The sequence below is a fragment of the Anopheles coluzzii genome (genome assembly GCF_943734685.1).
Source record: "Anopheles coluzzii chromosome X unlocalized genomic scaffold, AcolN3 X_unloc_30, whole genome shotgun sequence".
NCBI classification, from domain to species: Eukaryota; Metazoa; Arthropoda; class Insecta; order Diptera; family Culicidae; genus Anopheles; species Anopheles coluzzii.
Genome location: NW_026054459.1, coordinates 47,501 through 60,000, shown reverse-complemented (window position 1 = coordinate 60,000; position 12,500 = coordinate 47,501).

Here is a 12,500-nt window from a genome sequence, read left to right as displayed (position 1 = left end):
TCATGTGCATGGATGATTGGCGTACGGGTCATGTATGGTGCACTTGCTTCAGTTGAAGGGATGTACTAGTACAGTTATATTAATTGTTTATTTCACGATCTGGTCTTTTGGCTGGATCGCGAAAAAAACGCTAAGTCCCAAATCTTGAACTCGAGAGGAGAGCGCTGATGACAACCTTTTGGACTGGAGCTCCCTAGAATTCGGCTTTTTCCTACTTTAAAGGGATGCACTGTTGTATGTATTGTTTATTCACGATCTGGTCGTTGGATTGGATCGTGGAAAAAAAACGCTAAGTCCCAGATCCTGAACTCGACAGGAAAGCGCTGATGGCAAACATTCTGACTGGAAGTTCCTAGAAATCGGCTTTTTCCTTATTGGCATTATGTGGCACGTTTATTGTGGCTAGAACATTAATTATCCACCAAATGGCACCAACGCTTGGCGAAAGTCTCGAAACACTCCTATCCCGACGCACCAGCAACCGCAACACGATGCAAAATAAATTGCACGAGCTACTGATACTTGTACCATGCACGGTACACGGTACCAAAATATACCCCTGAAAGTGTGCAATTTGGTGCTATTCTAGGAAATTTGTTTGGGGAAGCCTAGCTACGCGTGTCGCACGTTGCATGGTCGTCGATCAGAGGCATGCAAAAGCACCTATCTAGGGGAATTACTTTACGTTCTAGTAGCAAGATCGATTTTCCGGTCTAGCACGGCAGTACGCCTGCATGCATACACTCCATGTACCAAAAATGTATCAACCTAGGCGTTGCTCAGTAGCTTTTGGCGGCACATGTAAAAAGTACTCGAGTTCAGATTCTTGGAACTTTGCGTATTGTTCAAAACTTATAACGAAAACTAAATTATAAATGGGTAAAAGGCTAGGCGTTTCTCAGTAGCTTTTGGCGCCACGTGGCAAAAGTATTCGAGTTCAGATTTCTGGGACTTAGCGTATTTTTCAAACCTGATAATGAAAATTGAAGTACAAATGGGGCATAAGCTAGGCGTTGCCCAGTAACTTTTTTCGCCACATGGAGGAAGTAGTCGAGCTCCAATTTCTGGGACGTAGCGTATTTTTCAATCATAATAAACCAAATCAAACATAAAAATCATGAAACTTACACCACGTCCCTAGGTTGTGCACAAAACGTAACGATAAAGTGCCGGCGAGGTTAGAGGTGCACCAAAATTGTGTACCGATTAGGAAAAGTACTCTATGTTGCTATGACTTGGGTAAAAAGTGTTGATTAACTGCTGGTTACGATAGACAGTTGCTTATCGTACACATCGCAAACGAACACCCCTTAGTGAGCAGTAGCAGAAGTCGATGGAACAAAGCGAATGCATTACAAACTGATCAAGTAAAATAAGGAACGCTACGTACTAGGACTTCTTTCCAAGAATGGTGTCCGCGACGGGAGGGCAAGCGTCCTTCCCAGGTTTCCCTAGTAAACCTTGTATGGTAAACATACCCAAGCGTGTCCGTAAGCACGCAACGATAGTCACGAACGAGCACATACCTAGGGAAAGTACTCTACGTACTAGGACTTCTGTCCAAGAATGGTGTCCGCGACGGTCGGGCACTGTGACGCAATTACCAAATCCTAGAATCGTACAAGCAGTGTGTACAAACATAAACATTAACGCGTTCGCTCGGGCTGCGCCGTCCGTGTTGAACACAAATGCGGGTGATTATATGAGTGGATGGACAAAAACATGCGTGGCGAAGACAATTTTCTGCACGATGTGCACATAGCTCATTTCGTCGTCCCGGGCGAATGGAAAAACACAAAAATCTCGAGTATCTTTCTAGGTTTCTGTTATAAAAGGGCAGGCCAAAAGGTGACCGGTTGAGATGAGCATTTTAAGCATGCAAGCACTTAATTGCAACTTTTCCTACAAAAACTAGGTACGTACACGTAGATTGTATCAACATGGACATCCATGATTGCGTACGCCCGGGCTGCGCCCTCCGTGTTGTACTTTCCCTGATTGGTACACAATTTTGGTGCAAGTGTACCAACATCGACATCTATGAACGCGTACGCTCGAGCTGCACCCTCCGTCTTGTACTTTCCCTGATCGGTACACAGTTTTGGTGCACGGCTATCCCGAAAGGCAACTTGTACCAACATCGACATCCATGAACGCGTACGTAGCGTACTTTCCCTGATCGGTACACAATGTTGGTGCACGGCATAGGAAATGGGCTTAAAATGGTCAAACTCAATCCATTTCCACTAATGATAGTCAATAACAGCTGTGCCGATGAAGTAGGGCACGATGCAAGTCAATGTTATTTAATGAATTACATGTTCACCATACATTTTAGTACAAAATTGCTCGGTCAGACCTACAAAGTGCTATATCTCGAATACTAAACGTCGCCGATGGGTGTCGTAGAACAATTTTAAGTTCGTCTAACGATTCTACATCCGATTCTGGATAGTGGTTTTTCGACCACTTTTCAACATTTTGTGACACCCCGAACCTAGGGGCAGCTCCCTAGCTTTTTTTCAAAAATGTGCACCGAACGGGCCAGAGAGCTCGAGTAGTCGAAAATTTTTTTTTTGCTAAAACCCCTCAAAACGTGTCAGGAACGCACCCTAGATGATGAAAAGTGCAACCAGAATGTCAATCGACAACATGCCCGGGGGTACAAATTTGCTCTACGCGTCCCTAGGTAGGGTACTTTTTCATACAAACATCAAAGTGTACGGTGCACACAGTGCGCGGAACAAAAATTGCTCGGTCAGACCTAGGACGGGCCATATCTCGAATACTAAACGTCGCAGATGGGTGTCGTAGAACAATTTTAAGTTCGTCTAACGATTCTACATCCGATTCTGGATAGTGGTTTTTCGACCACTTTTCAACATTTTGTGACACCCCGAACCTAGGGGCAGCTCCCTAGCTTTTTTCAAAAATGTGCACCGAACGGGCCAGAGAGCTCGAGTAGTCGAAACATTTTTTTTTGCTAAAACCCCTCAAAACGTGTCAGGAACGCACCCTAGATGATGAAAAGTGCAACCAGAATGTCAATCGACAACATGCCCGGGGGTACAAATTTGCTCTACGCGTCCCTAGGTAGGGTACTTTTTCATACAAACATCAAAGTGTACGGTGCACACAGTGCGCGGAACAAAAATTGCTCGGTCAGACCTAGGACGGGCCATATCTCGAATACTAAACGTCGCAGATGGGTGTCGTAGAACAATTTTAAGTTCGTCTAACGATTCTACATCCGATTCTGGATAGTGGTTTTTCGACCACTTTTCAACATTTTGTGACACCCCGAACCTAGGGGCAGCTCCCTAGCTTTTTTCAAAAATGTGCACCGAACGGGCCAGAGAGCTCGAGTAGTCGAAAAATTTTTTTTTGCTAAAACCCCTCAAAACGTGTCAGGAACGCACCCTAGATGATGAAAAGTGCAACCAGAACGTCAATCGACAACATGCCCGGGGGTACAAATTTGCTCTACGCGTCCCTAGGTAGGGTACTTTTTCATACAAACATCAAAGTGTACGGTGCACAAAGTGCGCGGAACAAAAATTGCTCGGTCAGACCTACAAAGTGCTATATCTCGAATACTAAACGTCGCAGATGGGTGTCGTAGAACAATTTTAAGTTCGTCTAACGATTCTACATCCGATTCTGGATAGTGGTTTTTCGACCACTTTTCAACATTTTGTGACACCCCGAACCTAGGGGCAGCTCCCTAGCTTTTTTCAAAAATGTGCACCGAACGGGCCAGAGAGCTCGAGTAGTCGAAAATTTTTTTTTTGCTAAAACCCCTCAAAACGTGTCAGGAACGCACCCTAGATGATGAAAAGTGCAACCAGAACGTCAATCGACAACATGCCCGGGGGTACAAATTTGCTCTACGCGTCCCTAGGTAGGGTACTTTTTCATACAAACATCAAAGTGTACGGTGCACAAAGTGCGCGGAACAAAAATTGCTCGGTCAGACCTAGGACGGGCCATATCTCGAATACTAAACGTCGCCGATGGGTGTCGTAGAACAATTTTAAGTTCGTCTAACGATTCTACATCCGATTCTGGATAGTGGTTTTTCGACCACTTTTCAACATTTTGTGACACCCCGAACCTAGGGGCAGCTCCCTAGCTTTTTTCAAAAATGTGCACCGAACGGGCCAGAGAGCTCGAGTAGTCGAAAAATTTTTTTTTGCTAAAACCCCTCAAAACGTGTCAGGAACGCACCCTAGATGATGAAAAGTGAAACCAGAACGTGAAACGACAACTTTGTTGGGGGTACCCTTTTTACTCTACGGGCCACTAGCTTAGGCGCGCCAACAGCGCTTTCCTCTCGGGTTCCCATTTTTTGCCCTCCTGGGATTATGATCATTTACTCATTGCCTACTATAGGGAAGGTACCTTGCTCCGAGGTCAAAAATGAAGATTTCACCAAATCGTAGTTTTAACCTCTATTTAGTCGTAGGAGCATGGTTTGCAGTGTCCGTGGGTCATATAAGCCCCCGTTTGGGTCATACGTCCCCTCCCCGATGAAAATCGTCATATGACTATAGGCCGAACTTATGAAGCAAAAGTGGTGTCTGGTGGGTTCTGCCGATGATCTTAACCTATGATTTTGAGTTTCCACTCTTTCAAAACGTTTCCTGGAGCAGTACATCACGGGTCTACGGACCCAAAGACTTCGTTGCGATGGTTTCAAGCATAAAAGTTGTAACAGTTAAGGGTTTTTAATACGCGTATATTATATCATTGCTTGAAACTAAGCTTCGTTGTCTTTAAACTCTGCAAGACCAATCGAACTTCTTAGGGAAACTCGAAGCATTCACGCTAAGCTGGTGGTGCAGGGCACATAGCGTGATGAAACCGGGTTTCCCTAACCAATGTGGCATATTTTTTCCCTGAGAGTGAAGCTCAGACCCACGTAGGGGAGAGCGAAGTGGAACTTTAATGTTCAATGCAGCAAATGTTCGCCATGCGGATAAACAAGTTGGAATAGTTCAATGTAGTGTAATGCAAACACGAATCGCAAATAACGATACGGGACCCAGAAGCAATTCTGCGGTTCCCTCGGGGAGTGGTGAGTTGATATAAATTAGAGGTGAAAATCCAAGTTGTTCGGGCTCCGGCTCGGCAGCCGATACGAGGTTCCTGTTGAGCTTGTTTGTACATCGCGCAGAGGCGCCGTTCGGTTCTAGCAATGATTCCCGCCACCATGTTCCATGCGTGCAGAGATCCGTTAGAGCTCGTTCAATGTGTCCCGCCGTGATTACGAAAAAGTCCAACAGTTGACTTAGTTGGGTGTGCGTCAAGTAATCGCGCAGAGATGCCGATCGGTGCCTAGCAATGTTTCCCGTCACAAGGTGGTATTGGCACCTGTGCAGAGTGGCCGTTAGCAATGTCTCCCGTATCACGGTGGTGTACCATCACTAGTGCAGAGTGACCGCTAGCAATGTCTCCCGTCACAAGGTGGTAGCCCAGAAGTGCAGAGAAGCCGCTGTAGCAAAGTCTCCCGTATCACGTTGGAGTTCTTCCACTAGTGCAGAGAGATCGCTGAACCGTTCAATGTGTCCCGTCGTGGTGTGCTTGTACCGAGCACGTAGGATACACCTTGCTTTGTTGGTTTGGGATAGGAGTGGTCGCGCAACTGCCTCCACGCCGCAGAGTGCCAGTTCGGATTGAAGGTCAACTTTAGCCGTTCAATGCATCAGTCGGTGGGTGTTCAGATGGCATCACAACTTCCCCTAGGTGCTCAAGTTGGCTGGGTTGTAAAACATGTACACATGCGCAGAGTATCGTGCGTACTAGCAAAGTCTCCCGTCACGGTGGTTACGAATGAGTTCCATGCAGTGCAGAGAGATCGTTAGTGCGTGCAATGTACCAGTCGATGTGTCGTACCGGCATACAACCCCGCTTAGAGGCCCGTCGCTCGAAGAGGACAAGAAAGAGTGCGCAGAGTGCCGTACCGGCATAGCAATGTCTCCAGACATACGTTGGGACACCCGACGCAGTGCAGAGAGATCCGCTAGCCGTGTGCAATGCATCCGACGTTGCCTGCTTGTGCAGTCTATCGAGTGGCGCCAACGGACGCTCTGGCGTCGCAGAACAAATCTCGGTGGTCACGGGGGACTTGCGCCTCGCGTGATCAAGAGTGTAGTTCGTGTTCAAGCAATTGACTCGAATTCTGGTTGATCCTACCAGTGATATACGCTCGTCTCAAAGGTTAAGCCATGCATGTCTAAGTACAAGCTTCCTAGAAAGTGAAACCGCATAAGGCTCAGTATAACAGCTATAATTTACAAGATCCTCATCCAAACAGTTACTTGGATAACTGTGGAAAAGCCAGAGCTAATACATGCATTATGCCGGGACTGTTGGCCTCCGGGTCGGCGGAACTGGTGCACTTATTAGTTAAACCAATCGCCTCCGGGCGCTTTGAGTTGAAATCTGGATAAGGATGCCGATCGTACGGTCGCTTGCGACTGACGACAGATCTTTCAAATGTCTGCCCTATCAACTATTGATGGTAGTGTAGAGGACTACCATGGTTGCGACGGGTAACGGGGAATCAGGGTTCGATTCCGGAGAGGGAGCCTGAGAAATGGCTACCACATCCAAGGAAGGCAGCAGGCGCGTAAATTACCCAATCCCGGCACGGGGAGGTAGTGACGAGAAATAACAATATGGACCTCTCTAACGATGGTCCATAATTGGAATGAGTTGAGCATAAATCCTTTTGCAAGGATCAAGTGGAGGGCAAGTCTGGTGCCAGCAGCCGCGGTAATTCCAGCTCCACTAGCGTATATTAAAGTTGTTGCGGTTAAAACGTTCGAAGTTGATACCCCGTCCAGACTCGCGTCCGTCGCGGGCGCCCGGCCTCTCGGTTGGGACCGTCCGTGTACGCGCTCGCGGCTGCGACTCACAATGGTGTACCTGGGCGTTCTACTCCGTGACGGGTCAGGACTTGTCGCCGCGACCTCGTCGGTCAAGGTCTTGTTCGACCCAGCTTCATGGTGCCCGGGAACTCTCGTTTACCTTGAACAAATTAGAGTGCTCAAAGCAGGCTAGTTCAAAGCGTCCGGTCCTCCGGGGCCGGCGTTGGCCGAGAATAATTTTGCATGGAATAATGGAACATGACCTCGGTCTGAGTGGTTTCGTTGGTTTGTAATAGACCAAGAGGTAATGATTAACAGAAGTAGTCGGGGGCATTGGTATTACGGCGCGAGAGGTGAAATTCGTAGACCGTCGTAGGACCCACAGAAGCGAAAGCGTTTGCCAAGGATGCTTTCATTAATCAAGAACGAAAGTTAGAGGATCGAAGGCGATTAGATACCGCCCTAGTTCTAACCGTAAACGATGCCAATTAGCAATTGGGAGACGCTACCTACCTTCGGTGCTCTCAGTAGCTTCCGGGAAACCAAAATCGGGTTCCGGGGGAAGTATGGTTGCAAAGTTGAAACTTAAAGGAATTGACGGAAGGGCACCACAAGAAGTGGAGCTTGCGTCCGTCAGGGACAGCGGCGGTAACGCTCCCGGCCCCCCAGGCGCCAACAGGAGAAGGCATTCGGCAAGTGGAGCAGCCCAGCTTCGCTGAGGTCGTCCGCCGCAAATATCGTGGCATGGCTAAGGGGAAACCCCGCCAGCCCCCCCAGCAGCAGCAGCAGCAGGAACACCAGCAGCAGCAACAACAACAGCAGCAGCAGCGGCAACCACAGCGACAGGCGGTCGCCGGCACGCAGCAGCAGCAACAGCGTCGGCAGCAACAACAGCAGCAGCAACAACACCAGCAGCGGCCAACTGCTGTACAGGCGCAGCGCAGTGAGCAGTTGCGCCAGGAGCGCCAGCGTCCAGCACGCCCTCGGCAGGACCAGCTCATCTTTGAGCCGGCCGAGGGATGCTCGTACAAGGCGCTGTTTGAGAAGATACGGCTAAATCCGCGACTGGCCGACGAGAACAAGGGAGTCAAGCAGGGCTACCGCACGTCACGCGACTTCCTTCGTCTCTCGCTTAATCAGGATGCAGACGCCGCTGTGCTGCTGCAGCGCATCCAGGAGGAGGTCGGTGATTTGGCCACTGGCCGGATCATCACGGAGATGGCCGAGGTGATGATTACCGGCATCGACATGTTGGCCACAAAAGAGGATGTGGAACGCGGTCTGCAGCGGGCGCTGGAACGCACAGTAGTTGCAGCAACCACGTCCTTGTGGGAGCGTCGTGATGGGACGCAGCGTGCCCGTGTCCGACTTCCACGGAGGGACGCTGACCTTCTGGCGGACAAACGTATCCTTGTTGGATACTCGGCGTGCCTGGTGCGCAGCGCGCCAAAACAGCAGCGAAGCGCGGTTCGCTGTTTCCGCTGCTTGGAGCGTGGACACACCACTGCAGACTGCGCCGGCGTGGATCGTTCCGGCCTATGCCTGCGCTGCGGAGCCACGGATCATCGCGCGGCATCATGCACCTGCGATCCGAAGTGCATCGTTTGTGGCGGCCCACACCGCATCGCCGCCCCCATGTGCCCAGGCCCGCAACCACAATGTTGAACGTCCTGCAGTTCAACGCCAACCATTGCGAGAACGCCCAGGACCTGGCGTTGCATGTGTTGACCACCGAGGGTCTTGACGTTCTGCTCTTGTCCGAGCCCTATTGCGTACCGCGCAATAACGGCAATTGGGTAACGGACGAGAGTAAGACGGTTGCCATCGTCGTCAACGGCAACCGGCTGCCGATACAGCGTATCAGGCACCGTCAGACCCTCGGTGTGGTTGCGGCCGACGTCGGTGGAATCGCTGTGGTGAGCTGCTATGTGTCGCCGCAGACAGGAGTCCCAGAGTTCCGGAGCATTATGGAAAAGATCGACCTGATCGTCCGCGGGTGCAGCCGGGTTCTCCTGGCCGGCGATTTCAACGCCATGCACCTGGACTGGGGAAGCAGCAGGACTTGCCCGAAGGGCTTGGAGCTTCTCCAGTTGGCGGACAACCTCGGGCTGGTGCTACTGAACAAGGCAGACTGTCTGCCAACGTTCAAGGGGAACCGAGCGGACACAACTCGGTTTCCGCCCAGCCGACCGGACGTTACGTTCGCCAGTAGTGTGATCAGCCGTCTCGACCCGCGCGAGGACAGCGCCCGAGGCTGGCGCGTTCCCGACGTGGTAACGCTCAGTGATCACCGTTACGTCCGGTACGAGGTTGGCGTGAGTCCACCATCATCGAGGGATCGGGCAGCACGGCGTGGACAGCGCCCGGCCCGCGTAAGCAATGCCGGTACGCGCTGGAAGACCAGTCAGTTTGACTCCCAGCTTTTCGGGAAAGCGCTGGCCATGACTGGGTTCGCCCGTCAAGCTAACAGCGTCGAAAGCTTGGTCGAGTCGCTGACCAGCGTCTGCGACGAGACGATGTCGCGGGTCTTCCCAGCGCAGGACCACACAGGTCGGCCAGCTTACTGGTGGACTCCGACGATCCAGACGATGATCGAAGAACTCTCCAGAAAGGAGCAAATGGCGATGAGGACCATTCCGCCCAACGAACAGCTCCAAACGGAACTCGCAGCTGCCAGGGAGAGCCTTCGGAAGGCTATTCGTGTGAGCAAGAACGAGGCGTTCGACCGGTTCTTGCTGTCGATCAGGGAGGATGAAACCGGAAACTTTTTCCGGAAGGTCTTCCACTGGTTCCAGGCGGCCCGCTCAGCCCCGGAACGCGATCCAGCAGAACTGCGGCGAATTGTCGACGCCTTGTTCCCGGTTCATCCGCCGGTAGAGTGGCCCGATCTCCGAGTTGGCAACATGGCGCCGCTCCGATCGATCGGCCTGACCGAGCTGGAGAATATAGCAGCCAGTATGCACCCGCGGAAGGCTCCTGGGCTTGATGGAGTACCGAACGCCGCCCTTACGGTTGCTCTCAGGCAGCAACCGGAGCCCTTCCGCCGGGTGTTTCAGGAGTGCCTGGACACGTCCTGCTTTCCGCAGCCGTGGAAAAAGCAGCGACTGGTGCTCCTGCCAAAGCCAGGCAAATCACCGGGCGAGCCGTCGTCCTTCCGCCCGATTTGCCTGCTCGACAATACGGGCAAGGCTTTGGAGCGGCTGCTGTTGAACCGGCTCAACGAATACATCGAGGATCCAGAGAGTCCGCAACTGTCTGAGCAGCAGTTCGGATTCCGGCGAGGGCGATCGACTCTGCAGGCCATCCAGCAGGTCGTGGACGCGGGACGAAGGGCGAAGTCCTTTGGAAGGACAAACAACCGTGACCGGCGCTGCCTCATGGTTGTGGCCCTGGACGTCCGTAACGCGTTCAACACGGCTAGCTGGCAGAGCATCGCCGAGGCGCTCCAGGCGAAGGGAGTCCCCGTGCAGTTGTGCCGCATACTGCAGGACTACTTCGCCGACAGGGAGCTTACGTACGACACGGCGGACGGGCCGGTTACCCGCCGAGTATCGGCAGGTGTTCCACAGGGGTCCATTTTGGGCCCCACACTGTGGAACATAATGTACGACGGTGTGCTAGCCGTAGAGCTCCCTGAGGGCGCCTCCATCGTGGGATTCGCCGATGATCTTGCGATCCTGGCAGCGGGGACAACTCCTGAACACGCAGCAGCGATTGCGGAGGAAGCGGTGGCAGCGGTCAACAGCTGGATGGTGCGGCACAAACTCTCCCTGGCGCCGGAGAAGACGGAGCTGCTGATGGTGTCGAGCAAGCGAAGCGGATACAAAAACATCCCTGTGAACATCTGTGGAGTGGAAGTGCGCTCGAAGCGGTCGATCCGCTACTTGGGGGTCATGCTACACGACCACCTGTCGTGGCGCCCACACGTCGAGATGGTCGCGGACAAGGCCCTCCGTGTGGTGCGAGCATTGCGTGTCGTCATGCGCAACCACAGCGGCCCCCAAGTGAGCAAGCGGAAGCTGCTCGCCGCAGTGGCCGCGTCCATTATCCGCTATGGCGCACCCGTCTGGGCGGAAGCCTCGGACCTACAGTGGTGCAGGCGGATATTGGATCGCGTGCAGCGCCCCCTGGCCCAGGGCATCACGAGCGCCTTCCACTCCACGAGCTGCGAGGTAGCGGTGGTTTTAGCCGGAGAACTGCCATACCACCTCCTGGTGAAGGAAGACGCCCGCTGCTACAACCGACTGCAGTTAAGCCCGGACAGCAGTCGAGAGGCGATTCGCCAGGAGGAAAATGAGTCATCGCTGCAGCTGTGGCAGCAACAGTGGGACGACGAGGCGGCGAATAACACCAGCCGCTACTTACGTTGGGCCCACCGACAAGTGCCAGACGTGCGCCTGTGGACGGGGCGGAAACACGGAGAGGTAGATTTCTACCTCTCGCAGGTTCTCAGTGGACATGCCTTCGTCCACGAGTTCCTGCACGTGTTCGGGTTCGCTCCATCCCCGGACTGTCCCAGGTGCGCAGGGTCGGTCGAGTCGGTGGCCCACGTACTGTTCCAGTGTCCCCGCTTCGCGGATGTTCGCGCGGAGTTGCTGCACGGCGTCGACGAGGACAACCTCGGCAGCCGCCTGTTGGAGAGTGCGGAGTGGTGGGACCGCATCCAGCAAGCGGCTCGGCAGATCCTCTCCATTCTGCAGGAGGACTGGCGGGAGGAGCAGCAAAACTTGGCAGCCGCCGAGGCTGCTCAGCCAGTTCCTGCATCCAGCCCGCCCGAGGACATGGCGGAGGCAGAGCGGAGACGGCTGATGCGACGCCGAGAGGTGCGCAACCGCAGCGCCCGGCGGATGCGGCAGCGGCGTCGGCAGGAGCGGCTCGGTGTGGACGAGGTCGTTCCGGCTATCTTGGCACGCGCAGCGGCCAATGACGACGCGGCCGACGACGTAGCGGAGCCGACAGGGGAGGTCGAGGAGGAGGAGGTCAGCCCTCCAGAACCGCCAATCCCCCCGCGCAGCCGGGGATTGCCTCCCTCCCCACGCACGATGGAGATGCGGCGACTGCGGCGTAACTTTATGCAGCTCCAATACCGGGAAAGGCGTCGGGCCGGAGTGTTAGGAGCTGTTCCGCAGGGTCGCCAACGACGTGGGCGACTACCACCATCTGCAGCGGAAGTGGAGCGGCGTCGCATTAACCGGCGGCAGAGAGAGAGGCAGCGGCGGCTGGAGCAACGGCAAGCGGAGGTCGAGGCTCAGCCTCCCCCGTGGGACGAGCTGCCGAGCTCCCAGCTTGCCGAACGAAGAAGCAGCCTCACGGATGACGAGCGAGCTGCCGTAACATCGGCGAACGTGTCCGCGCGCTGACGCAGCTCTGTGATGATACGGTGAAACCTGCAAGGATTAGGACAAGGACAACGGTTACCGGAACATATTTAATGTTAAAAAGGCGGCAACGAAAACCTTTCACGAAAGGAAAAATAGTGAAAAAAAAAAAGTTTTTTGAATTCAAATAAATAAAGAGAAAGGCCCAAACGGGCGGAATTCCCGGCGGGGGGAAATCCGTTAGTGGTAACCCCCCGCCGGTAGGAGCGGGGTTCTTTCGGGAAACAATGGTCCTCAATAAAGAACTCTT